General features: G+C 40.7%; 1 long non-coding RNA gene across 1 annotated transcript in view; it reads left to right on the forward strand.

Moving 5' to 3' along the window:
* Positions 1 to 7981, forward strand: part of LOC132250384 (uncharacterized) — a 228995-nt gene extending 221014 nt beyond the window's left edge. Inside the window, exon 6 of the long non-coding RNA XR_009462082.1 lies at positions 7300 to 7981. This is a non-coding gene — a long non-coding RNA (uncharacterized LOC132250384). The remainder of the gene's footprint in view (positions 1 to 7299) is intronic.
* Positions 7982 to 25175: the final 17194 nt, after the last annotated feature.

The raw sequence follows: 25175 nt of genomic DNA on the forward strand, positions 1-25175 counted from the left end.
TTCCTTATGTAATTGGATCCTTTCTGTTTTAGTTTATAGCATGTGTAAAGTCACAAGCACTTTGTTTATTGTGAAAGTGTATAATTTCTAAACAGTAACGTTCATGGGTATTCAAGGTGTTTAATAATATTAAGACTGTCAAAGTTCAGCAGCCTGTCACTCTTTAAGCCCTTAAATTTGAGGGGATGAATCCTCCATGGACCCACTTCCACTCCCTGTTCCAATATATTTACTCATCTTGTGTTGTACCCCATTCAGCAAATCCTGATTTATCAACAAGCTTTTCTCAGGACAACTTTTTCTGGCATGCCATATACTCCTCTCCCCACCCCATATGTTTTATTTGCAGCTGCATTTTAGGTAAGAATTTACTTCATTGCAAAATCCCTCTAGTTTCTCTTGCTGCCAGCCTGGATTTTATTTTTATCAACAGAATATTTATTGCACGTGTGGTGTACCGATGGCTTTTTCATTTTTTTTCTTTCACTAGGAAATAAGATGTATTATGGGAGTAATATAATGTATAAGAGGGTTGCACATTACACCCTAAGCACATTCTTTTTCCTATTGATGTTGATAGGAATTGTGCCATCAGCTTCAGTGAAAGCTGGACTGAGCTCTAGACACGAACTTATTGCTGTTAGATACCCTATAGAAAAAGTTTATGGTTGAAGATCCTGGGGATTTCAGAAGACATGATAGTACATGATTTGGCTTGGCTCCATAATTCAGAGACCGGCAACCTATTTCAAAATGATTTAGGCCACATTGTAAGAATGCTTGCTTACTAGGTTACAGAGGACAATAGGAGTTGATACTTTTCTATGCTCCTCAGCCAAAATGCCTTGATGCCAGGTACACAGAACAGTTGAAAGTCAAGTCTCAGCTGAAACTGGGCTATTAGTATTTTGTGTCACTTTTAAAATAGCATTTTAAGTTAGTAAACATTAAATATGAATGGAATTTATTTTGTCCTACCAACTGTCAAATACAGAGGCAGTATTTTTATTTAAGGAATACCATTGAGTCAAAATTGTCTCGGACTTAGTTTAAAAAAATACCTAAAACAAATCATTCAATAAATTATTCCAATCAAAACAGTTCATTTTGATCAAGTAATATCCAAAGGTGTTTGCAACCAAGGCATTGTGCTAGTTGATGAGCTGCAGATATAAAAATCAGACAGTCTATTTCTTGTTCAAACTGGAAGGATGGGACTGTGATTAAGAAACTATATAGGGTCTCAGCAAACCTGGCTCAGCTGCAGACTTCCAGAATGGCAGGTCACGTAGACCTTGATCCTGAAAGGAGTTCCATTTGGCAGTAGACTTCTATTTTCCTGTAGCCTTTTGGCAGTGGGCTTAACCTGTCTGTGCATCAGCTATCCAGGTTTTAACTGGGATCAGTAATCCTCCCCTATCTCACTGGCATGTTATGATGATAAATTTCCAAATGTTTGTGGGGATTAAAATCCTGAAGTAGTAGCAGCTATTTAAATACTGAAATAGTAACATGAAAAAGATAAACTCACTAGATTGTAATAACTTTTTTAGTTAAAATAAATGATATTCTTACTAATAATATAAAAAAACTGTATTTCTTCTTCAAGGGAGAAATAAACCTATTATTATTAATTGCCATTTGTATGGCAGGTGAGGTACAAGATGTGCATTAAAACAGGGCCGAGTCATCTGATATTATGTATTCACTGTTTTGTTTGGCTGTGATAATAAGTCTGTATAATTCTAAGTGTAGCTTCTGAGACAGATAATTGTAAACAAAAGCACAATGATAAAATAAGCAAAAAACCGAAACCAATTATTTTCTTGCTACTGTACAATTAAGTATCCAGGACTTGGTCTTGCTATGAATTCCATGTGGATGGACCCTGAAGCATGAGCAGTACCAGAGACAAAGTGGGCTGACAAAAAATTTAAAGGATTAATCCTGAACAGAGGTGTAGCAAACCCTTCGGGAGAGCTGGGCAACAGCAGAGGGGAACGTGGTTTTGAGAACAGGGCAGAGGGGTTTGCAAATGTCTTACCCATGCTTGATCAAAATGAACTGTTTTGATTGGAATAATTCATTGAATGATTTGTTTTAGGTATTTTGGGAAGTCCAAAACAGTTCCCAACTGTACTGATGTTGTTGCCACCATCACTGCTGCTCCATGCTCTGTCTCCTCTGGTTCTTGCTCTTAAAGCAGCAGCAGCTGCTGCTGTTGTTGCAAGAGCTATGCTGTGGGGCTGCTCTTGCTGTCTGGGCATGGACTCCATGGGGATGGGGAATGATATTGGTGCCCCTCCTAAATTGGTGTCCGGGACTGGTGCCCCCCTCACCAGCCCCCCACCAGACCCCATTTAGTGTCTCATTGACTCCAGTGGGGCTCTGCAAGAAAAGAGCGGTCTGGCATGGGAAGACAGCTTTCTGGAAAGTGTCTTAACTTGACTTTGATCAGATATCTTCAGACATTGAAGGTCTCTTGATATTGATTTGGGGGAAAGGAAAAGAAAGGAAAAGAACCTTGGGAAAGGTTCAGATTTGAGATTAGTGTTTGACCTTTTCATTTAAGCATACAACTTGCTAAACTTCCTAGTCTTTCACTTGGTGAATAAACAGTTTGCATGCAGGAGAAAACCCGTTTGACAATGTAGCTGTAGTAATGATCTTGAAATCTACAATTCCACTACCATGTTAAGAAAAATAGTGTATAATTTTCAGCATGATTTCTCACAAGATTTCCCCTAATTCTTCTTGATAGTTTGCTTTTCCTGGGAAACATTTCTGGTTGGGTTTTCTGTTTCACTGTTCATTTTGAACTGGGGCAGCCTGAAGGGAATCCTGCCAAGCACAACCTTGCCTAGTGCATTAGGTTTGGGCTCAACCACAGTGAAAACAGATTTTTAATAATGGATGAACTTTTAGACTCCATGCTAGCAATTCAGAAATAACACATCTTTCTACTTAAAAGAAATGAAATTGACTGTAGTTGTGGACTAGGATTATAAAAGTAGAAAACATAACTAAAGATAGAACCTTTTCTCTCAAATAATTTGGACTCCCCAAGAATGTAAACTCCAAGGTCTTAAGGTTACTAGGAAAATTCTGTTTACAATAGGCAAAAAGACAGCAATGTATTTGAAGTCATCCCTAATATTACTTACATTTTTAATTGATTTTAGTTTTCTTGACTGTCCTTCTGATGGTTCTTTGGATTGGGAAGACTTGGAGATCATAGTCTCTAAAGGACACTAACAACATGAAATCTCATTTCAAAATGTGAAATACTTTCAGGTGCATTGCCTACTTCAACTAGGTTATGTAGTTTTCTGTTCTGTTTTCCTGTGTTTTAAAATTGATTTTCTGTGCTTTCACTGCTTAGAAAACACACATAAGTAGGGAAAACAGATTTTCTAGGCAAAGATGCCATAATAACTGTTTACACTATGGTAGTAAGTACACAAAGGAAACAAACTTAAGAAAATATAAAATATTTTTCTCTAATCTTTCAGTTCTACTCGTCTTAATAGGAAGAAGCATGATTCTTTGGTTGGCTGTTGTCTTTTATCTGAAAAATGAGGTTGCTTGAGAACATGTTCTCTGAAAGAAGTGTGGTGGCTTCAGAACGTGTATTGAGGAGGGATTTTCAGATGTACTCAGCATTAGAGATCTAAAACTCTTTTTACAGTGACATAGAGTCTGTGGCTGCCTAGCAAAATGACAGACAAGGCACAGAAGCTGTTAGGACAATGCCATGCCAGACTGGCAGCTTGCTATAACAAAGAAACCAAGGACCTCAGGCCAATATACATTGGTGGCCAAATCTGATCCTGATCAGCCATAAAACAATAGCAAAGGATAATAGTCTAAACTACAGCAGACCCAGATAATACAAAGCAGGTAATTACCCCGGACAGCAGCAGATACAGAATTAAAGACAACTGGGGACAGAGACAGACATGGCCAAGAACAGAAGTACTTAGAAAGAACCTTAGCCATGAGATGCACTGAGATAAAAGTGTTGGAAGATTTCATACATTTCATAGACATTAGGGCTGGAAGGGACTTTGAAAGATCAAGTCCAGCTCCCCGCCCGAAGGGCAGGGAGTCAGCTGGGGTCATAGGATTCCAGCAAGATAAGCATCCAATTTACTCTTGAAGGTGTTCAATGAAGGTGCTTGAACCACCTCTGATGGCAGGCTGTTCCAAACCTTGGGGGCTCGGACAGTAAAGAAATTCTTCCTTATGTCCAGCCTGAAACGGTCTTCCAGTAGTTTATAACCATTCGAACTCGTCATCCTTTGGGGTGCTCTGGCGAACAAACATTCCCCCCTGATAAACTTATAGGTGGCCATCAGATCACCCCTGAGCCTGCGCTTTTCCAGGCTAAAGAGCCCCAGGGCTCTCAGCCTGTTGTCGTAAGGTCTGTTTTCCTGACCTCTGATCATGCACGTGGCTCTTCTCTGGACTCTCTCAAGCTTATCCACATCCTTTTTGAATTGTGGAGCCCAAAACTGGATGCAGTACTCCAGCTGCGGCCTCACTAAGGCCAAGTATAAGGGGAGAATGACATCCCAGGATTTGCTTGAGAAGCATCTATAGATGCAAGCCAGTGTTCTGCTCGCTTTACTAGCTGCAGAATTGCATTGCAGGCTCATGTTCATCTTGTGGTCAATGATGACCCCCAAATCTCTTTCTTCCGTAGTACTAGCCAGCGTAGCACTGCTGAGCCTATAAGGATGCTGCAGGTTTTTCCTCCCAAGGTGGAGAACCTTGCATTTTTCAGTGTTAAACACCATCAGGTTCTTGTCCGCCCATTTGCCGAGCCTGTCCAGGTCAGCCTGCATCGCCCCCCTGTCTTCTGGTGTGGATGCTTTGCCCCAAAGTTTGGTGTCATTGGCGAACTTGGCCAGTCTGCTTCTGACTCCCACGTCCATATCATTAATGAAGATGTTGAACAATATGTGTCCAAGGACAGAGCCTTGGGGGACCCCACTGGTCACAGGGCACCATGATGATTGATTTTTGTCAGTTACTACTCTCTGGGTCTGACCATGGAGCCAATTTCCCAGCCAACGGATCTTGGTGGACCCAAGGCCACAATTGGCCAGTTTTGCCAAGAGGTGATCATAGGATACCAGATTGAAGGCTTTTTTGAAGTCAAGATATATGACATCAATCTCTTCTCCCTTGTCCAGGTGATAGGTCACCTGGTCATAAAAGGAAATGAGATTGGTCAAGCAAGACCTACCCACAACAAACCCATGTTGGCTATCCCTCAAGATTTTGGCATCGGCCAGTCCATTAAGGATGGCCTCTTTAATAAACTTTTCGAAGATCTTCCCCAGGATAGAGGTCAGGCTGATAGGCCTATAGTTTGCTGGATCTACTTTCCTCCCTTTCTTGAAGATAGGCACCACATTGGCCTTTTTCCAGTCTTCGGGCACTACACCAGAGCACCAGGAGTTTTCAAAGATGCGTGCCAGAGGCTGGGCTATGATGCTCGCCAGCTCCTTGAGTACCCTGGGGTATAGATTGTCAGGGCCGGCTGACTTGAAGGTATCCAGCCTCTCAAGGTGTTCCTTCATGAGGTCAGCATTGATGGAGGGCAGGGGATCTCCCTCACCTGGATCTCCCTGTCCCGTAGCGGGCACGGGTGTCCCATGGGACTGATGAAAGACCGACGCAAAGTACCCATTTAATTGGTTGGCTTTTTCCTGGGTGTCAGTTGTCTGTTGTCCCATCTGGTTCAGCAGGGGTCCAGTGTTGCCCTTGCTTTTCCTCCAGTTCCCCACATATCTAAAAAAGGACTTTTTATTGTCCTTGATGCTCAAAGCTAGTTGGAGTTCAGTTGCAGCCTTGGCAACTAGGTGTATTAGCAAAATGGAGGACAAACAGGACACTGCCCAATGGAATGACGGATAGAAGCAAGTCATCCAACAGTAGGAACAACACAAGCAGGGGATTGGTTTGAAGACCAGCATTCTTGAAGGACTTTGTGGCCTATCATGCTGCAATGTTTTTATTATTTTAACAACAGGAAAAATTGTCAAAAGGATGTAGGAACCTACATGGAACTTGAAGGGAGGAGCACAATGCTTGAGAGGAGTTTGGAGTATGCACCAAAAATTCATGTCTGCATGTGGCAGACGGCCTGAGACTGTATTGATTCAATCTTTGTAGAATAGTCTAAGCTGCATAGATTGAACCGATGAGCAAGTGCATAGTCATTCATCTGGATTCTATAAATGAAGCTACATGCCTGCAGTGGTCCAGACCAGAAGCTAGGGGGCCCTAGGGCACTTCTCTCAACTTGGCTGGAGCAGACACCTTGGGCCAAGCCTAGTCCGCCCACCCCGCAAGGTGGGGTATGTGGGGTAGGTGCAAAGCATTCTGGGATGCTGGGGAACTGATTGTTAAATTGAATCTGGAGGGGATCAAAAGCTTAATAGACAGTAGGACAGAAGCTTAATAAACTGATTTAACTTAAATCAGTTAAATCTGATACTACATCCATGCAGGTTTATCTTAAACCAGTTTTGGCCATTTTGAAAGTGGTTTATGTGCACTGAACTTCAGTTGTATTACAGATCTGGACGAGCTTCAAATCACTTATACTGGTTTATATGCAACTTCTGTCCCTCTCCTAGGTGAGTTGTAGTAGCCTGTAAATAGTTTTTTTAATAAAGAGTTGGTTTAGTTTAAAAAAAAATATGGTGACCTCTCCTGTTATTACATAGCAGGCAGTACCTGAAATATCATTCTTGTATTTTTAACCGATATTTATTAACATATCTGAGTGTACGTGTTTGAGAATTGAATCAAGTTACTGAAATATAGTTTATAACAGACACTATAGCTATATATGTAGCACAGTGCGAGAGTTTATTGCAGTGCATTTGAAAGAAACCCTCAGGTGGATACAGGAATTTTAATGACTCAAATACGTGCATGCTCAAAAATATAGTAAGCCAAGAATTGCTTGTTTTTGTTAGTCCTGCTTAATGTTTTAATTGGGTGGAAACTTGGGCAATGTGTTTGATATACTACTGAATGCCTCCTTCAGGTGCCTAATATTGGAATATATTTTGAGCAACACATATCAGAGATGAAGGAAGCTCCCATAATCACCATTTTCTCGGGTTAATTATTTACAGCACATATACTCAGTATAGTTCCTTTCAGGCACTGAAGACTTAATTATTTCCTTTATCACAGATGTCTGTAGTGCTATCACTTCCATGTGAATTTCCATGCTGTGAATTTCATTAACTTCAACTTTTTTCTCTATTTTTTTAGACTACTAAAGGAGATGATGGACCTAAAGGTCACCCTGGCAAAACGTTACAAATGTAAAATGACTGACGTCTTACAATAGTCCTGTGAGAAATTTCTCTCCATACATCCCCAGATTAAAATTTTGTAGTAGTGTTACTATACATGGATTTTTAATTTTGCACATATTTTATTTTATTTAAACATATTGTATCTTCAAAAGCTTGAATTGATTTATTATTGTTTATTTTCCAGAATTCTCCAGAAGCTTGAATTCAGACCTCTGGGGTGTGTCCAGATGAATACACATGTGCCCACCCCGCTTGAGCAGCTCCCCCCACACAGTTCTCCCACAATCCCCCCACACCTACCTACACACCCCATGTCTCACCACCACATCCCCCCACACCCCTTCTCACTCCTCCCCTGCAAACCCCACATCCCCCCATCACACACCCAGTATGCCCAGCTGCCAGACAGGATGAGACCTTCTGGCAGGATTTGTGACTGTTGGGGCATCTATCTTCACATCCTAGTTAGGGAAGAAGTCAGCGAAAGCTCTAATTGTTCTATGATAAGAAAACCAAAAGCAAACATCAAAACATATAGATATTTAGAATTTATTTTATTATGATGATAGAAACACTGGTAGGCATCTAAATTGCTGTAAAATTTTAAATATATCAATAAAACATTGCCTAACTGATCTCTCTCTCTCTCTCGCTCTCTCTCTCTCTATATATATCTATATAGTGGTCTTTTGTTTTAATTGTGGAAAAATATGCATTTTGGGGTGTTTTAAAGTGTGAATTCAGGATTTTTTTATCAGAGATTTTGCAGTTTTAAATAAGGAACACCAGAATTCCTGATAGTGAGGCAAGTGGCAGGACCCAGGTAGAGGAGCCTGCTCAGGGCTGGCATCCAGGACCCAGCCATGCTGGGACGGGCCCATGGCTGACCTGCTGGCCACTTGGGGCTAGAAAGACATGCTTTGACAGCTCAAAGCAGGCCAGCATGCTGAGAACATCTTCCAATCTGCATCTTTCCGGTAGCTGCCCAGATGGCAGGGTGGCGGCACACATGGCAGTAGTGTCGCACAAAGGCCAACTGTGCAGCCACAGCCCACTGGCATCTGGCCCAGGTGCAGATGCCTCTGCTGACGGGTCTGGCAAGTGTGCAGCCATGAAAACATGCTGTTACAGGTGGCAGCAGGTCATAGCCAGGCAATGACTAACTAGTGGCCCCTACTGTGTGGGGCCAATGAAAGAATAACACAACAAAATGCTTGGGACAACTAAGGCAAAAACAGGGTGGGAGTGTCATGTGGGTAAAAGAGTCAAAATGTGACAATAAGTGTGCCTGAGGGGGACACTGAGCAGAGCCCCCCAGGCCACACCCACCTGTCCTCAAAGGCATCCAAGGAGCCGGTGGACACTGCCCAATGGTGCTCCACCCAGAAATGTGCATGGATGAATGACAGGAATGCAGTTCCACAGTCCCCGGGCTCCTTCCTGGCCACAGCCTCCTTCCTGGTCATGTACAGGGCCCACTTGGCCAGGGCCAGGAGGAGGTTGACCAGGAGGTCCCGGGGCTTGGTGGGGCTGCAGATGGAATGTCCAAAAATAAAAAGGTAGGGGTGAAGTTCAACCAGAAACTCCTGTCTATTTGTATTTTCCAGAGATAGTGTCCCTTAAAGCCTACCTAGTTAACTAATACCCCCCACTGTGTGGGGCCAAAGGTTGAAAGATACAGCTATTTTTTTCTTTTTTTTTGTGGGACAACTAAGGAAGAAAAAGGTAGGAGTAACGTGGGGGTCAAAGGTTCAAAATGTGAAAAGAAGTTCCTCAGAAGGGGACACCGAACAGAGCCCCCTGGACCATACCCACTGTTCCTCAAAGGCATCCAAGGAGCCAGTGGATGCTGCCCACTGGTGCTTTGCCCGGAAACATGCACAGACAAGTGAGAGGCCCCACAGTCTTCGGGCACCTTTCTGGCCAGACCCTCCTTCCTGGTCAAGTACAGGGCCTACTTGACCAGGCCAGAAGGTTGACCAGGAGGTCCCAGGACTTGGTGGGGCTGCAGATGGGGTGACCAAAAACAAAAAGTTGGCGGGTAAGATTCAACCAGAACCTCAGGAGGAGGTTCTGGAGGTGGAGATGGAGGGGCTGCAGCCTGGTGCACTCGAGGGTCATATGCGCCAGGGTCTACCTCTGCCCACAGAAAGGGCAGGAGTCTGGGGTGTCTGTGAAGTTCACCACATACACACCCATAGCAATGGTTCCCCAGCCAACAGCTGAGGGTCCCCAGTGGCTCATGGGATGATGTTGGAGAACAGACTCAGCCACTGGGGTGCCCCAGCCACACCGAACAGGTCCTGCCACTTGGTGCCACTTGGGAGGAACAAGGAAGTGGCATTATGGTTTAGGTGGCACATGAGCATGTAGAGGTAGCAGCAACGGATGGTGGAAAAGTGGATCAGTTTGGTGTCCTCCAGCCGGCTTAGGTGGTGGAGCTGGAGGACACGGGGGGGAGGGAGGGGCAGGGATTGCCACCGCACAGGACCTGGTCAACAAAGGCAAGGGCGTCAGGAAGTAGGGAAGATTTCATTTCCTGGACCAGACAGCAGGTCGCATGTGTCGTGGGTAGACCCATGCACTGGGCCAGTACAGCTGGGTCCACCCACTTCTGCCTATCATAGTCCAGGAGGTCTCTGGTACGGATGACACCAGCCAGGATCAACCTCTGTCACAACTGGGGCACCTCTGCTGTTGGCACCCCCAGCTGGGGGTTCTAGAGGAGGGACTCAACGAGCAGATTGGTGCCCTGGGAGAGTGTTGTAGGGGACCTCTAGGCAGAGACCAGCCTCCAGGCCTGGAGAAGGTCCTGGTAAAACTCTGGCAACCCCCCTCGCAGGTCCTGTAGGGAGAAGCCCCACAGGCCAAGGAGCTGCCAGTTGTATTGGAGCCTCTGGAAGTGGTAGAGGAAGGTGTGCCCCAGGTGGCCCCATGCCGCGTGGCTACCGACACTGTCTAGTAGTTGCTGCAGGTCCTGAAGGCGAAGTGTCAGGACCCGGCTGTGCAGGCAAACCAGGACCTGGCCACTCTCCTGCAAGGGGAGGCTCAGGACTGCCACAGTGACCCAGTGCCATCCTGGCCAGAAAAACTCCAGCGCCTGTCTCTGGAGCAGTGCCAGGACATCAGGGGGCACAGGCAGGGTATGTAAGCAGTGCCAGAGCATAGACAGGCCAAAGGCATATCTGACTTCCTGCACAGAGAGCAAGAGGCTCAAAATGTTACCTCGAACTAATAATTTATTAACCATTAACCCTTAACAGGAATGTGCTGATTGTCAGCAAAGTTGTAGTTACAGAAATGAATTCTACAATTTCTTTGACTTTGTGTCTGATGCTACAAAAATATCAGAAAAATTACTTTAAGGAAGTTTTTCAGAACACAGTTCAAAAGCCAAGCTGAATAGAATATATCACCAGGGGAATTTAATGTCTATGTATCCCTGACTTAAGGTATAGACTTACTGGTGCTTTGGCTGCCTTAGACGATCACTCTCTGGATGTTGGTACTATGTTTTATCCGTTTCTCATCAGATGGCTGAGAGGGATGCAACTGATGATATCTACATTTCTCCATAGCAGGTGCAGGCAGTCTCTTTCCTGGAAGTCAGCGGGATTGTGGTTGGACTGTGGTTAAGCGGGTCTCTCTCCCAGAGGCCTTTAAGGAGTGACCCAATGGATACAGAAGAGTTTTAGGGAGTCCTCTGCCAGTGTTCTGAATGTTCATTAGGAAAAGTCACAGGAGTGTCTTAAAATTAAAAAAATCTCCTGCTGGTTAATTGTCAATGTTGAACAGATTTAGGAGGATACACTTCCCATTACTAGGGCCTGAGTTATAATTACCACCACTGTGGCTGCCAGGGAAGTAAAGCCTCTTTTCATACATTTGCAATGCTGCAGTTGTTGTCCCCACCAGGTAGGTCAGAGGGTAGAGATGACCTCATTAATTTGGAGAAAGATGTCATACCTCCTGTGCCTGGCACTGAGAGGTAATGTAAGTCCCCTTAAAATAACTAGCTTGGAACGGCAGCTCTTATGGCTACTCAGGCAGGTAGTTGTTAGGAGACGCAACAATCTGAGGGTAGAGAAGTAATAAAACTCCAGTCATTTATCAAGAAAGAAGGGGAAATCTTCTTCCCAGCAGCTTAGAAGGGAGAGATTCCCCTCTCATTGGCTATAGAAGCGGTTATCCTATATACTCCAAGCTGTTTTAGCTGCATTGAGTATGTTTAGTGACAGATCTCTCCCCAGCAATCCTTCCTCCAAGTATGTTTGTACAGTGAATTGTTCTGATAAATTATCTCTATGCTATAACAGCAGGAAAGTATCCTGAAAAATATACATGTTAAAGGAAAAGTTCAAGGAAAAGTGAAGCTAGTTCTGATTCGAAATGTTTACCATCAATCAGACTGTTGCTTGGCAGGGACTGGATGAGCCTGAACAAGCTGAAAAGGGGCAGGAAAAAAAGTGGAGGCAGCATTCTTCCTATTTAAAGCTGCATCACTTGAAAAAAGTATTTGCAGACTGTGACGGAGCTGGTGCTGAGAAAGGGCTTGCAGACTTTGTCCTGGACCTAGTGCTGAAAGGAAGACCTAAGAACTGACTTCATGGTGCTAAAATAACCTTTCATTTTTGCACTTTTTGCTCTCCAGGACGACACACATGTCTAATATTTAGACATGATGGCAAGCTGGATGCAAACAAGAACTTTTTTAATCCTTGCTGCTTTATTAGGGCAATTTGTAACAATAAAAGCACAAGAAGATGAAGATTATGGGGGTGGTGAGTTTCCCTTTTTCTTTGTATGGTCTTTTTATTGCATGCTTTGGAACGGCAAGCCTTTGGGATTCAGTAGTTGTGAGATTTTTGAGAAGGAGGCTCAGAGGTTTGCACTTCAGAAATATAATCGCAAGACAGCTGTCAGGTTTTACAGGCTGGAACTTTACAAGGTTCCCAAATCTCTTGCATTTGGTGCATTATTTTGTGAACACAGCCTGGGGAAGAACTATTAAATGCAAAATGTTTCTGTGCAGCACTTGGACATAAACCCTGTTGCCTCGTATTAACACCATGTGGGGCTGTGGAGACTGGAAAGTTTGCAACAAAAGAAAGTGCTTGGGATGAGACTAAATGGGGTTGGAGACTAGTCTGAACAATTTGAGCTGTGCTGAGAGAAGTAAACACAGAAGATTTGCAGGGTGGAGCCTTTCTGCACTGAACTGAATCTGCTTTACTAAAGTCTTTATTTTGAGAGAAATATAAAAAGTAATCTCTGTCTGCCTTTTCTGTCTTTGTATTTTTCTCTTTCTTTCCATTTCTCTTTCTTTCTGTTTGTTTCTCAGTGACAGTTTGATAGAATCCAGGCTTTGCTTACATGGAAGTTTCCCACCCTTCTGTCCTGGTAATCTGGACAATGACAATTTTTTTTCAGGATGTCTGAAAGCAGGGAAGTACTTGAATTTATATGGTATGACAAAAGGGTTTCTTAGGCTTTACATTCCTTCACATTACATATTGTATAACTGATTATAAGGGAGTGATTAATATTCAAAAGGTTATGTAGTGGCTTTTTATACTCTCTTGTCAAATCTAGATGCCTTAGTTTGCTGTGGTCTCTGAAAAGGATAATGACTTGTTATATTACTTATAGTAGCTAACTGTTCTTGGCTTCTTGCATATTAAATCACTGTAGAGATTTGTGGGAAAAGGAGTGGAAATGAATAATATCTTAAAATGTAATGTAGCTTACATAATTTTCTTACGTTTGTCATATATTTTTCTTGTAATTTAACTGTTTTCCATAATCTGCCATACATTGCATGAGTGATGGGAGCTCATATCTTCACAAATGTAACAAAATGGTACTTCTGAATTTGTTTGAAGTTCTGTAAAGGAAATGAGTTTATGATTCAGTACATTTTGTAAGAAGCGCCATAGAGGGGGCACTTCATGTAATTTTGAGAGTATTTTATATGGTTGCCATAAAGTAGAAGGTGTCTTTAACATTTTAAAAAAAAAATTAACCCAGTTATGAAAACATAAAGTATCAAATTCATAAAAGAAGTTAGAGTTTCTAACTCCAATAATATTTTTTAATGTTGGGGGCCAAGGGAGAGGGTAAATTAATACATGTAACTTATTTTCTTGTTGATTTTATAGAAACCATGGAATAGGCCAGGCAGGGCTCAGGCAGTCTGTGTGTGGCATGTAGCACGTGGCAGAAGGGGCAGTTAGCACAGTAGCAGATAGGGAAGGAAGCAGGAAAGTAAAGCAGCACATCAGGGAGCACAGTGGAGGGATCAGAAAACAGAACAGCACATCAGGCAAGAAGCAGAAAGCAGAGCAGCAGATCGGGCAAGAGAAGGGGCTCAGTGGCATTTGCGGAAGGTGCAGGGCTAATATGTGGCACACCTGCCAAAAACTTGGCCTCCATTGGAATAGGCTAGTGATGTAACAACATCTTTTTGAATGCACATTATATTTGATAGGTCAGAATGTGAAGTTATGTTTTAAGAGATGAACAACATGTTTTCAGTTGTTGCTTTTTCTCCTGAGAGTGAATTTGTTTGCCTTTGGCTTAATTGTGAGAAATGGTAAGGAAGATCCTCCTGCCATGTTCACTAGTTGAAGAATAATTTGTTGGTTGTTTGGGGAAAAATGGATGCATTGGATTAGGGGAAGGGAATATAGCCTCACAGTTTAAGTTGAAATCTCAGTAGGTTGCCCTGGTTTAAATTGCACATGTCAAGTTACATTACATTCTGATTAAAAGCCTTATTTAGGGACATAAATGGAAGGTAACGTAACTTTGTTTGTTTTTAGCTAATCTTGTTATCTAATTAATGCAAAGATCTGAATCAGATGAGCTACTATTCAGTTTCCTCTCCACCTCTTTATAGGTCATGTGTGCCTTGGAGTGCTAGAAAACAATTGACAACAGGTGCCATATTTCAGAAATTCTGTGTGTTGCTAGGGAAATGGAAAAGGCACCTTAGAAATTTCATATTTGAAACAACTTTATCATTTGCTGCTGACATTCTCTCACATTTTGCAACTTTTGTAAAAATGTACAATTTACCACTTTAGGGCTTAGCATTCCTTCACGGAAACATTAAAATACAACCATATATTTATTATTCTTCCTAACTAGGGAGGAAAGGAAGCAGCCTTTGTTAATGAAATATGTAGGATTGACTAGGAAAGATTAGAGTCTGTGGATGGAAAGACAGAATAGAAATAGTAAAGCATACAGAAGGATCCTGAAGGGATACCAAAGGATGACTGAGTAAAGGTGCACTTACACATTTTATAAAACAAGCAAGTCATTTAACAATTCTCCATGGTCATTATAATTATTCTGAAATGAAATGAGTTTTCCTATCACCTTTTCTTCTCTAGTGCCTGAATATATAGAATTATTTTGGTAGGGTTGTTTGGCTGATGCTAGTTTATAGACAGCAGAGATACTTTAAAACACATTTAATATTTTAGAAATACAATGGTCAAGCATGTAGTAAAATAATTGGAGGCCTATTCATATTCATCATTTTCTTTAGATGTCATTTGAGAAAGCACTTGATTTTTATGTTGATGAGCACACTATAAATGCCTGGATTGATTGAATGATGCTCCTTTTACATCAATATACTGTGTCCTGATCCAGGTTAATTTAGGAGGGACAGATGGAGTCTACAAGGTATCTGGAAATATGGAATGTGGGTTGCAGTATTTGGCCCAGTGCTGTACAGAATATGCCAACTCTTAAGATTTTCATTGATATTTTTCTTAAAGTCCCAGCTCTTAGATACATTCAATTACTTGAGAATTCCAGCCTGTTTTTAAATAGCCATTTATGGGTCTCACAATTGCAAAGAACTGAAAAATGTGATTTCTAAAAACTCAAAAAGTGAAAATATCTCCAGTCTATTATTTAAAACTCCTGGTTTTTAGGGACTGACTCATGCTTCTTGGAGGCCTGTGTTGGCAATGCTGCTCCCTGACCCTGGGAGCTATGTGAAGAGGACTCTGTGAAGGGACATCCACAGAGACATCCTCCCACTTTGGCAGGGTGCCGATTTGCTCAGTTATGAAATCCTGTTAGAAGAGAAGAATTGTGGGTCACACAAGCACTGCACATCTGCTTGGTCATTTTAAAGAATCATTTATACTCAGGGATTTAAAAATAATTGTGTGCTTTGGCTTTTAGTACAGGACTTTTTACCACTGTGTTTACAAATACAGATTATTACCATAGAAACTACATAATCATCTCAACCCCTCTTCTCAGTCTTGTACTAATTCACTCATGCTCAGACACTCCATTTCTTGTTGACGGGGAATCCTTTTATCTTTCTGATTCATGTGAAGTGTCAATGTATTTTAATTAGCAAATATGAGAGAGATGTTGTGGTGCTTGCCCACGTAGTTGCAGAATTAGGTCTGCTGATATTATGTTTCCTAATATAAATGGCTTGGGGGGATTAATTTTATGTTATCTTTTCACAACCTACTGTTTTCCTTTTACATTCTTTTCTTTACCAAAATAGAAACATTAAATAACTGCCAAAAAGCAGAGACTTTATTATATGCTTACCTAGAAAAACCTAGTTTAGAAACAGCATCTGGTTTTCAGTGGGATCCACCCAATTTTCCATCTGGGTTAACTGAGCCACAGGAAGGTAAATGACTGGTCTATGATGGAGATTAGAACCCAGGCAATGCCTAGTTCCCTCTGCTTTCTTTAAGCCACCAGATGACACAGTTTTCAGCATCTTGTCAAGAGGAAATAATACAGTGGATTCTTTTGTATATGTGTGAGGACTAGTAACAAAGGGCAAATAAGACTTATTATAAAGTAATGTTTTTGGTTCCATGTTTCTCAGTATACTAAAACAAAAAACACAGTGCCAATGAGTAATAATAATAGAAATTCCAGCTAGAACATGTGATCTGTCCATATATGTACAATAAAGTACTTCCTTTAGCCTTTGCCTTCATGACCTTGCTCATTTTACATGTTTGGTCTTAAAAAACCGAAAAGAGAAATTTATGAGAGGAATTTAATTATAAAACATGGAGTACTTGACCAATGGATTTGAAGTTGGATTGAATGGGGTGGGACTTTCATCTTAAATTATTTCTCAGAAGGTTCATAAAATGAAATCTCCAATGTAAGTAAAACCATTTTTGTAGCTGTCACTTTACAGTATGCTTCTCATCCTCAAACAATGCAAATCTCAAATTTCGTTGATGTATTTGATGCCTAAATGAATGATAGGCAACATAACACAAAGGTGGAATTTTAGTATTTATTAGTGAGACTGAAAATTTTCTGAGTGTGGAAGGAATGAAAACAATGGTGTCCAGGGTTTAAAAAGGAATCCCACAATTCTGTCTTATTCAGCAATACTAAAACATCTGTCAATTGTCACATTTATTGCTGGTGTCTTAGGAAGTAATGATAATTGCAAATTGACTATAACACCATAATGCAATAGGATGTTAAATTAAACTTTCAAAGTATTTAATAACACTCATTGGAATGTTGCTTGGGGTAGGTGCAGGTTAAAATGACCCAAGATGTTGGGTGTATTACTCAGATAAAGGAAAAAGAGAATGAACTGAACTATGGTTTTACCATAATATAAATTAAATATTCCCTTGATTTTGAGGAAATGCAGTTTCAAGTTGAAATTATGCAAAAATACAGTATCATCTACTATGTGATATACCACATCTTCTAGGCATGTGTTAACTTTGTAGTCCATGCTTTAAAAGTGTTTTAGAGCTAGAACCCTGTCATGCCTTGCTAGCAAGAAGTGGAAGGAATATTATAATATCAAATATTATGTAAAAAAATTCTAAGATATCACTTGTTTTCTGGACTTTAGTAAATCTTGTGGGGCTTTTCCAAGAGGAGAACATCCCTAGTTTGGAACAAGATAACTTATAGAGTTAACTCTACTGTTGAATTACCACAACTATAAAAAAGGAGCTATTGTTTAAAGTCTGTAACAAAAGTGAAGTACAGTACCATGAATTCCGTTAGAAGAAGACACAGAATGAAGAGGTGACTTAGGGAAAATGTCTTTCTGGATACTTTGGATGAGAATGTGTTTTGGTTTGCCAGGTAACTGCTGTATTGCAAATTAATTCTATGAATTAGTGACATTCTATTCTTTATTCTTTTAACTATATGGCTAGCCAACTGTTTCTCTTATTTAAATGTGTTTTTGACTGCTTTTTAATATAGCACTCATTCTTGTAATGTATAATAGCATGATCCATGTGGAAGTCTATGCAAATCTTGCAACTGACTTTAGAAGTAGTCCTTTTGGACTACTTCCAAGGAGAAAGTTTCCAGATAAGTGAATGAATATAGTATTTGTTTTAAGTTCCTTATAATATTACTTGAAATATGCAATTTTAATAATATTTCAGTAAATATTTCACTATCCCAGGTCCAATAAAATATATCACCTTAAAATATCCTTGCCTCTCAATAAATATCACAAAACAGTAGGAAATATTACCTTTTCATTATGTATTGAAGAACACATAGCTAATCTAAAGTTTAAAAGACAAATATCATGATTATAATTACCAGAGATGTCAAATCACATTAACACTTTATTTAATATATTAATTTACTTAATATATTATGGGCAGTTTCCAAAATCTAACAAACATTTTAAAAGCCACCAATTTAAAGTGGTCTCAGATAGCTTTATAGTGGTCTTACATGGTAAGAGTTAATCCACTGAGACTCTTTTCTTCTCATTCTTCACAGTATACTGAAATATCTTAAATTTTGGAGCTATCCAGGGTGGATTTTTTAAAATTTAGCATACATGATAGCAAGGAAGACAAGTAATGCAAACCCCTTATTTGCTTGTAGATTGTGCTACTGTGCTAAATCCTTGCTATATACTGAGCATCTCTGTTGATGATGCTGAATTTACCTAGACTCCATAGAGACTGATCCAATACCCAATGTAACTAGTGGGGGTGTGTGAAGCAGGCCCTATTTGATTTGGATTCGGATTCAGTATGAATCTGGGACAGTGATTCAATTAGTTGATTTGGATCACTGTCCCTGATTTGATTTGGCCAAATCCAAATCTTAAGATTTGATGCTGATTTGGAGAATCAATGATTCAGCCATAGACACAGCTTTAAAAGTTTTTTCTACATACCTTGAGGTAGCAGGTGCAGCTCATGATCGCTGTGATGCTGGGGCACAGGGAGCATTCCATAGGAGTGCAGGGGGGCCCTCCACATGTTTGGTGGTGAACCTGGTAGTGGACCAGACATACTTCTGGTCCACTTCTGGGTCTGCCAGGAAGCATGCTGGAGGACCCTGCTGCGCCTCTCTGATTTGGCTATTGGCCACAACGGGACCCTGGGTCCCCCCCAGACCCAGGAGGCACCAGTCACTGAGCCGGGGGGGCAAACAGGCACCCCCAGCATGCTCCCCGACAGACCTTTCTGGTCCACTTCTGGGTCTGCTGCTGAGTGTGCTGGAGAGCCCCCCCGTGTTTCTGTGGGACACTCCATGCACCCCAGCATTGCAGCGTTCATGAGCCTCTGCTACCTAGAGGTACATAGAAAAAACATTTAAAGCTGTCTCTATGTCAAAATCACCGAATCTTTCCAAATTGATTTGGAGGGTTCTGATTCCATTTGGGGAGATTAAAGGATCCTCTGATTCAATTTGGATTTGGAGATCTGGCCACTGAATTGGGCCAAATCTCTGGTGAATCAAATCAGGGACTGAAGCTTCACAGCCCTAGTAACTAGTGGAAACATTTTAGTTGACTGGGATTGGTGTTTGACCTGAGCATTTAAATGTTTAGCCATGAAGATGGTCCTGAATAAAAACTGTTGTTCAGAACCCTGGAAAAAATGTCAGCTTTTTAGAAATGTACAGACAGTTTTAGCTTTAGTCTTCTTCAGGATTTGCTGGAACATAATGCATTCAATTCTAAGTTGTGAAAGCTGATTTATGTTGTCCTTTGTTTAATGCTGTTTATCTGAGAGCTTGTAGTCTTACAGTCTGTAGTTTGTCTCATGGAAATTTTTTTTTGTGCATTATCATTTGGCTGTATTATTCTTCTGTTTTAAGTTAATGAAATGTGTTAGTCTAATAATGTGATATAATAAAAGTGAATTCTGTTTTACATTTATTGTTCAACAGTTTAATAATTATTTAGACTATTTGCCAGACATGTCATTGGTAGGGATCTGATTAATCTGCCATTTTTTGATTTTCATGGCAACCGCAAATTTGGTTGTTCCCTGCAAAAAAGCACAGGGAGCGTGAAAAGTCATGAAATCACCAGTGTGCAAGGGGGGAAAGAAAGAGCTGCAAAAACAGAAAAGGGCGGAAAGCCCTGGTGTCTTGAAGCACGGTGGGGGGAGATTTTTGTGGTGGAGTGTGGCAGGTTCCCCCCCATGCCTTTGGCTGAGGGCCCCTGGAAATCCTGCTCCTCCGTGGAGAGTGAGAGATGGCCATCTGTTAATCGGGGGGGGGGGAGGGGGAAGGCTCAGCCAATCAGATTAGTTGAGGGGGGGGATCTGCTGTGCTTGCTGCAAAATTGCTCCAGGCACCACGCTTGGACTGTGAAATCAGAAGCCAGACTCCCTGAATTCAGTAGGCACCTAGTCATTGGATGTATGGACAGATGTATGGTCAGGAAAGTAGCTCCTTTAATACTTACATCATTGGTCCTGTAAGCACATCTATATTTACTTATTATACTCCCAATGCTTATGTTTTAAAATGCTTTGCTTTGTTTTTCTAAAGAAATCCTTGCTCTGTGTATTTCAATTTAGTCTTTTCCCAATATTATTTTCTAAACTATGCTGTTCTAGTTCCTTGGCTTACCCAGAAGGCAAGGGGTACTCTTAATATAATTTATCAAAAGTTTAAGGAAAAATTATCAAAAGTTTATGCAAATGTTAGCAGGTGCAGAACTTACTGTTCTGGGTGAATAGATTTCAGCCATGACACTCATAGACTACTAGACTTTAGGTCAAGGAGAAATAACGAGCATGCTAATTGTATCTCTTCACATAATCTATTTGCTGGGGACTAAATTTATGTTTTCTATATTCCCCTAGAAAATTCATGGTAGAAATCAATATCCATGCTTTGCTGATAAAAGATTCTTTTATCAGTCATTTACCTGTCCCTTTTAATAGGGCACTGATCTGTATTTCCATTTGCAAAATGTAATAGCTTAAAATGTTAGAATTAGTAATGCCTATTTCCTCTTTAAAAAAAAACAAACTTGTATAAAGTATCTTGTTTCACTCTGAGAGCCACCCCTATAAGGAAAGTCTATGTACAGTACCCTGAGCTCGACTAAAGTTTGGTGTGTACTGGCAGTGGTATGGAGATCTGTGCTTTCATTGGATTAATGACTATGAAATACTCATTTTATAGGGTGATTTACAGTTAGTCAGATAAAATACAGAATTTTGGGATGCTGATAAACCATTGGCACTATGGGAATTGAGGTCAAATGCCCAATCTCTTACTTCAAATGATCTTTTCTTTAGTAAAAAACAAAATTTCTATTGCCTGCTGTGCTGTCTGTTGTTGTTGTTGTAGTGAGAGACAGCTTCAGCATTCCAGCATCCCCCAGATCATGCTGAAAGGTCATATGTTATATAAGCATGAAGATCAAGAATGACTATCAATGGGGCAGTGATGTGGCAAAGGTTTGCTGATCTCTTGTGTGGGAGACCTATATCATTCATAACCTTAGGATTTTTCATCTACTGGTGAAGATCAGGGGGCTAGAAATAGTGGGCTTGCTTTCTGGAAAGGGAAAGTGCTGATCAGAGGGTGGGCACGCCTGCTGGATGAAACTGAAACTGTTGTGCAGTGATTTCAGAGGCCGGGTGTGTTTTCTGTAGCTACTTGTAAAATGTTTTGTTGAAAGAACTAATTTAATAGATTAGATCTTTATTTTATAAGATTTCCACAATATCATCTATATTCTTCAGTGGATTGATATTATACCAGAACATTTAATTTCTGAACTTTAAGTTATATAGAAGTAAAATGGATGGAAATAAGAGTTAATTTTGGTCTCTGAGCCCTTATTCTCAGGTCAATGTTCTTGAATAAGAAGGCAAACAATGGCTACTCCTGCAATACTAGAGGTTAGAATTGACAATACTATACAAAAGCTAATAGGATATTTCTTTCCAAAATTTAGGCCAGGTTAAATAGGGTCAAATTTTAACATTTCACTTCTGAGAAAAATGTGAGGCATAAACTAAAACATCATCAAGAAACTTTTCCTCCTTTCAGTGGAACTTCTCCATCATCTCTGTTATCCCTTGTTGCAGTGAATTTCAGATCTTTTGAGTTGTCAGAATCTGATTGCCCTTGGTTGATCCAGATAAGTGTTTCACTCTGAATGTTACTGTTTTCAGATTTGTTAGATATTCCAACAAGCCCAGACATTTAAGTAAAAGGTAAAAGTAGAAATGATGGACGTAAAATGGCATTTGCTTATTTCAGCTTTTCTGTCTCCAGTTCAGCTTTTCACAAATATTTTCTTTACTTCTTTTTGTCAATTCTTTATATAATGAAAGTGGAAATAGGGGTTACCTGCTGTTGTGATTGCTACTTATTTCTGTCTCTCTGTCAGATATGTTGTTTTATTTGGTTACACTGAAGTACTAATCTTTTCAAATGTTTTCAGTTCAAATTCGGTGCTTGGTTAAGAGTGTCTTGAGGCACATTAAATGTTGACATGTTGTACGGTATACAATTAAGGATCTTCAAGTACAGCTAAAGTACTTGAAGATTCACTGCCATATTAAAGAAAAAAGCTGATGGATTGTTAAGAGAAGTCAAAGCCAGAGGCATAACTAGCAATTTCAGTGCCCCAGGCCATGCAAGTTACTCACACCTCTGCAACAGTGCATGAGCCCCCTCTGGTACCCCATGTGTTGCTGCCACTGCCACACCACATGGGTCCTCTGTAGCACCCCAGATGCCACCATGTGGGGCATCTCACAGCACCCCAGCCACTGCTGCCATGTGGGCTCCCTAGGAACCTCTATCCTGGCACCCTCTCTACATCAACACCTGGTGCCTTCTTGCCCTATCCTAGTTATGCTACTGGTCAAACTAATCCCTGTATATTCCTTTCACTAACTGATTATAAGCTCTGTCTAACTTTGTTTTACCCTACTTTCTACAAGATTCGGCTGCTGAAGGTAAACATACCCATACAAGACAAATCCAGCACTGTTAGGGTCACCTCACTAGATCATGTGTCAACAGCTTATGACCTGTGGGCCAATGCAGCTCATGAAACCTTTTGATCCAACCCGTTAGATACAGGACTTCAGCATCATTCAGCAGGGGAGGGGTGGGGGGCGGGATGGGGAGGGGCTTTGGAAGCAGTTGCTTTCCTGTGCTGACCCTGGAAAAATTAGTGGTGTTGACTGGGTCCTAGCGCCCATCTTCCGGCCTGCCCACCTCTGACCTGAACCTGGTCAGTCCAGCCTATACAGCCTTAAAAGGTTGCCAACAGTTGCACTAGGTCACATTCCAAGATTAGTGGCACATATGTTTGTGAAATCATGTTTTCAACCACAAAATGAGAACTTAATTTATAATTTTTATTTTCACACATGTGTGTGTTGCTTGACACTGTTTTCCACTTCCAGTGGAGTATACTGGTCAGGAGAGGCTGTGTTAGCCGAGAAAGATTCATTCTGTCAGACACCTTGAGCCAACTGTAAAGATGTCTTTAAATACTAAAAGAGAGACCTTGAAGAGAATACTTTGTTCAGCAGTGAGCCAAAACATAATGCACTCCAGGTGATATGTATGTCATGGTTAATAATATTTAGTAGAGTTGCTGAAATTTTATACTACAGTACAGTCCTTTTAAGCAGACTTGCTTTTCCCTCCCTCTGAGATAGATTTACAAAAATCGGGATTTGGAAATACAGAAGATTTAGTAATGTTTGATTGCTGATAAAGCATTTGGTACGATAACTCATGGAAGCTTGGACTGAAAGCTATTACAGGTTGGCTTGGACATGAATACTGTGATATGGGCTGCAAGCCGGCTAAAAGACTAGGCTATATACTTAGCAATGATGTATATGCTTAGGGAAGGCTTCCAGTTTGTTTGTGTGACATCACATAGATCTCTCTCAGGTCGTTTTCCAGACTCTCTTTGTAGTGATTAAGAAGAAGAAAAAGATATATTAATGAAAAGTACATAATAAAGATGGAGAGTCTAAAAATGTCACCTGTGCTAGAAATATGAGCAGATAATATTAAGATTGGAATTGGCACAGAAGAGTGCAAGCCCTTATCATCCAGCTGGGAAAAAAAGGCATGTTGTATGTTGTGAAGAAAAATATTAAAAGACACTTAGGGATCCTAGAAGACAGCAGATTAGATCTGAGTTTATATTAATTTATGGAAGGGGAAAAAGGGCCAAACTACATATTGTACCCTGGTCTTATATAGCAAAATGTAGAGAAAAACACGGTCCATTTCATTAAATAAAAAAATGATGGGGAGGTGGAACTGATTCTCCTTTTTATTTCTGAACCAGCAGAAACCCTTTGGCCCAAACACTCTTGGAAATGTATAGGACACAGCCAGCTGGAAGTGGAGAGAAATTGTTATATGCAGCATACTACTCTAGCCAAACCATGGGCTTTCAGCTTTAGCTCTTTATTCATGATTCATGCATGCAGTTTGCACACCTCCCAAATTGAATGCCAATGGCACCATGTCTGAAGGTTTGGACTTCTGTCTGGGAAGGGGAACCAGGAAAAAGCTTAGAAAAGAAAGAACTCAGAGATGCTTAAGGGATGAGATGAGACTAAAAGTTTTCCCAAATCTCCTGGCTCTTTGTGATTGGGATACTATGTTCTATCATAAATATATTTTGTGGTAATGTGGAGTGTAAATATTTGTATTTTCCATTGCTTCAAAGTCACAAAAAGTGAATATTTTTTCCCTTTGTCTGTTGATTTTTTTCCATCCACTGGATAGGAAATCTCAATATTTAAACAAAACAAAACCAACCACAACCTAGATAATGCACATTTTCTCTGACACTGAAAACTCTATGAAAGCTTAAAGGAAAGGCTGCAATAACCATTCAATCTCAGCTAGCTAGGTAACATACACTAGGGTAAGAGTTGTGCTTCTACTTCAACAGTCCTGGCTGTGGAGCAGAATGGAGGAAGTCATACCAGACTGGTTGAAGAAAAGCTTGCTTGTATAGGAGTATTCTTGATTGGGTTACTTCAGGAATTGGAGGTCTTAACATTTCTGCTGAGTCTCTTACATAATAGAATTAAAGCATACCTTGCATCTCATGATACATATAGGTTTTGATTGGCTGGTCACTATAGATTGGATTAAATTGTGCCTTGACACTATTATCTGCTTTTGCTGGGGAATGAAGAAGGAGCAGTACAGTGGCACTACCTTCTGTACAGTGGTTAAAGCCTTCATATGACTAGTATTAAAATTGTAGTACTCTGGCACATTTTGTTATCTCAAGGATGGTAAAATCTCAGGGTTTTTACTGATGGCATCCTATGCGGATATTTTATCCACTGAAATGTCTTGGCCTTAAAGAATTTTAAGTGATGAGCAATAAAGTGATAGCTGTGTGCTTTTAATTGCATACATTAGAAAGGCATAACACTGAATGTAAGGTCCAAGTTCATCTTAAATACCCCTTAAATTTCTATCTTTCTTCCATCAGGAATGACCTTTGTTTTGGGATCCCAAATAGATTAAATAGATTAAATATTTTACTGAAAC

Source organism: Alligator mississippiensis, chromosome 4, assembly GCF_030867095.1.
Source record: "Alligator mississippiensis isolate rAllMis1 chromosome 4, rAllMis1, whole genome shotgun sequence".
Classification (NCBI taxonomy): Eukaryota; Metazoa; Chordata; order Crocodylia; family Alligatoridae; genus Alligator; species Alligator mississippiensis.